Here is a 3618-nt window from a genome sequence, read left to right on the forward strand (position 1 = left end):
ACAAAAAAAAAAAAAAAAAAAAAAAAAAAAAAAGAAGAAAAATAAGAATTGTTTCTGTGTATTAAGTAGATGGAAGAATAACCAACAGTAATTCATAATGTTTTGCTATGCCCAAGCCTGAGTCCCTAGAACTGGGTCAAGAAGAACAATAGAGATGCTTAACCACATCACAAAACTCATTTTACTTCAGTCTTCTACTCCCAAATGTCATGGATCCAGAGGCCACCACTACAGCCCTCTGTCACTTCCCTTTCAACAGTTGAGATGTCCAAAGTCCAGTCAAAGCCTTAGGGTCAACATGTATTTTCTGCTGCTAGCTCTGTAGCACTTATTCTTCCAGCTACACAACAGAAAGGAAGAGAAGTCCAATAATTCTCAGGATATTTTATGATTTAAACTCTAAACTTGGAAAACCAAAGAACTCAGGTTTTGGGGACTCTCAAGGTTACAGACCTTTAATATTATATGTCACTGAAGTATGTATTAAAAAGACAAAAATGAATCTGTGGTGTTAAAAAAAAGTGTCATTGAGACACAGAAAGATAAACATGGTGAAGAGAAGAGGACTGCTTAATTATTTGGTTTATATGGATGTGGATCACTTTGCTAATTTATGTAAATGTTTACCCATTATTCCTGATTACTCTGTAGCAAAACACTGATAATCATTAAACATTAAAAATTTAAAAATGAGTCAGACTCATTGATTTGGATTCTCCTTTAATTAATAAATATTCATATAACTTTCTACATTTGATGAACATATGTTTGAAACATGACAATAAAAAATAGGTAAATTGATCCAGAGTTCCACCATACCATCAGTAAGTTTGTGCACATCCTGGGGGAGCAGCTGTGTGGACCAGAGTCATTTGGTATGGCTGCAGGTAGGGCCCTGCCCCAATGCCAGAGTGCAGGCACATGTCCCCAAACTACAGGCCACCTACAAAAGAGCTGAACAGGTGTGCAAACTTCATCCAGAGTTCTACCACATCATCAGTAAGTGTGTGCACATTCCAGGGAGCAGCTCGTGGGCTGACATGGCTGCAGGTGGGTCCTAGCTAAGGCCCTGTCCTGACCTGACCCAGGAGGTATAGGTACATGTGCCCAAGCCACAGCTCACCAAGAAAAGAGCTGCACCAGTGTGCAAGCTTCATCTGAGGCTCTCCATGACATCAGCTACAGCCAAGGCCCCACCTGGAAAAGAACTACACAGACACATAGGCAACAGCCAGAGGCTTGCACAGATATCATTGTCAAGTGCCTGGAGACCCTAGCCAGAAGGCTACACAAGATAACAGGAACTGGGATACACAGTCCCCAGCCAAAGCCCCCCCAACAACCGATATATAAGGGCCCAAGCAAGAGGCACACCTAGAAACCATTGCAAGTGTGCACAGGTCCTAGCCAGAAGCCCTCACAGCCAATAGGTCAGCTCAGGGATATAGAAGGCCACCATTCTAAACCCAGGAATTGGTATGGTTGGTGGTCTACTGAGAATTGAAGACCACTGGGTGAGCAAAAGTTTCCCTCAACAAAGGCACAGCAGGCTGCATCTGTTAAAATGAGAAGCCATGGAAATAAGCATAAAAGCCAGACTTCCAGATCACAAAGGGAAATAAGATGGAACAATCTGATACTCAACTGACAATGAAAGAAGACTTGGGAAAAAATTAAATCAGAAATAATTTCTCAGATAACAGCAGAGATTGTGCCCATAATACAAGACATGATTAATAAATCTAGAGCAGACACATATCTAAAAAAACATAAATCAACTGAACATTTAATTATTAGAGATATATTTTTTAGAAATTCAATTATTGCAAACCTTGATCTGAAAATATTTAGGTACTAGGTAATAATATTTACTGTAAAATTTCTAGACAGCATGTAAAAGTTTTTAAAAATTTTGCCCAAATTTTTATTAATGCTATTTTGAAAACAAAAGTGTAGAAATGTGTGTGTATTTGTGTGTGTGTGTGTGTGTGTGTATGTGTGTGTGTATCATTTAAAGATACAATCTTTCTACTCTGTTAATAATGTTTAAAAGAGAAATGTTGTCCAATCTGTCACTGGAAATTTCCTACTATCAACCAAAGTAGCTCTGGGTCCTGCCTGGATTCTGAATCTAGATGTTGGTATAATACAATTTGTGAGTGATTAGATTGCTCATCTTTTGTCTTACTTTTCTCTTTGCTGAGACAAAATACATGACACTCAAAGTTAAAGGAGGAAAGGTTTATTTAGCTCACAGTTGATAGAGGCTTTAGTCCATAATTGACTGGGTGCAAGGCAGGGTAGCACATGACAGAGGTGCAACAGTTCATGGAAGACAGAAGGGAACAAAGCAACAAGAGACCTTATAGTGTTTTCTGTCCCTTTTATCTTACACAGACTTCTTAGGGTGGGCAGCACTCACACTCTTAATCCTAGTGCCCTTGATCTTAGCATTGTACCATGAATCAATTCCAGTGTCACACACTCTAGATCCAGCCACCTCTGCAAAAGCCCCACCTATGACCTCATGAGACTTTTGGGGGGAAATCTAAACACAAGCTATAACATTTCAACCATGACCACACAACAAATCATGCATACCTTTATGAAAAGGCATTTAGTCCATCTCCAAGAGTTGCTAAAGTTTTAATAGTTTCAGCATTGCTAAAGTGTCCAAGTTCAAAGCCTCCTCTGAGATTTAAAGCAGACTCTGAGGTGCAAGCCCCTGTACCAATGAAAAGAAAGTTAAACACTTCCAATATTCCATGGCATAAGACAGACATTTCCATTCCAAGGTTACAAAGAGGGGAACAGCAAGGAATGAGAAAGAAGCAAGAGCAATGGTTCCCCAGCAAGGGAACCATTAAATCCCAGAGTTCCACTTACAGCATCCCTGCAAACTGCGATGAGTTGTGAACTCCAAAGGGCTTAGGTGGCTCTATCCAATGCCAGTAGTTGTAGTCTCATGTCTACTCTGTGAAGCCTGTTATGCTTCCTCCTTGAAATATTCCCCAGGCAATCCATGGTTCTGTCTTCTCCAAACTTCTAGAGTCTCCAATTCACTTTTGGCTTCACACTCGCAGTTTCATGTACTGCCCTCTCAGGGGCACAATTCCTGACTTCCAAGGCCTTCTGAAATCTGGGTGGAAGCCTTCCTGACCCCACAACTCCTGCATTCTGCATGCAACCAAAGCCATAACCATGTGGATGACACCAAGGTCCATCACCAGCTGCAGCAGTAGCAAGATTCCTTTTCTCTTGGCTGTAGGGGTCTTAGCACCTATGAATGAAATCCCAAGAAACAACCTCCATAGGCCACCACCATTCTGGAACATTGTACTCTGGAATTTCTTCTCAAAGTCTTTTATTTTTGCAATTCTGAGGCTGAAGGGGCTGGAGTCCTCTTGGTTCTTATGATGTCATCAAGCCATCTTTTCTGTTGTCTTCTGAAATACTTGGCTTTTTTTCCCCCCTGCTAGTCTTTTCAGTGGCTACTTTCTGCTCTGTTACATTTCTGCAGGCCAAAACTTTACTGGAGCTTTCTTTGTGTTCAAACTTGAAATGCTTTAAATCATATTCCTCTATACTGATTCTCAACATAAATCTGGCTAAAAGCCT

The sequence above is a fragment of the Fukomys damarensis genome, unplaced genomic scaffold (genome assembly GCF_012274545.1).
Source record: "Fukomys damarensis isolate Sample0158 unplaced genomic scaffold, DMR_v1.0_HiC HiC_scaffold_38, whole genome shotgun sequence".
Taxonomy (NCBI): domain Eukaryota; kingdom Metazoa; phylum Chordata; class Mammalia; order Rodentia; family Bathyergidae; genus Fukomys; species Fukomys damarensis.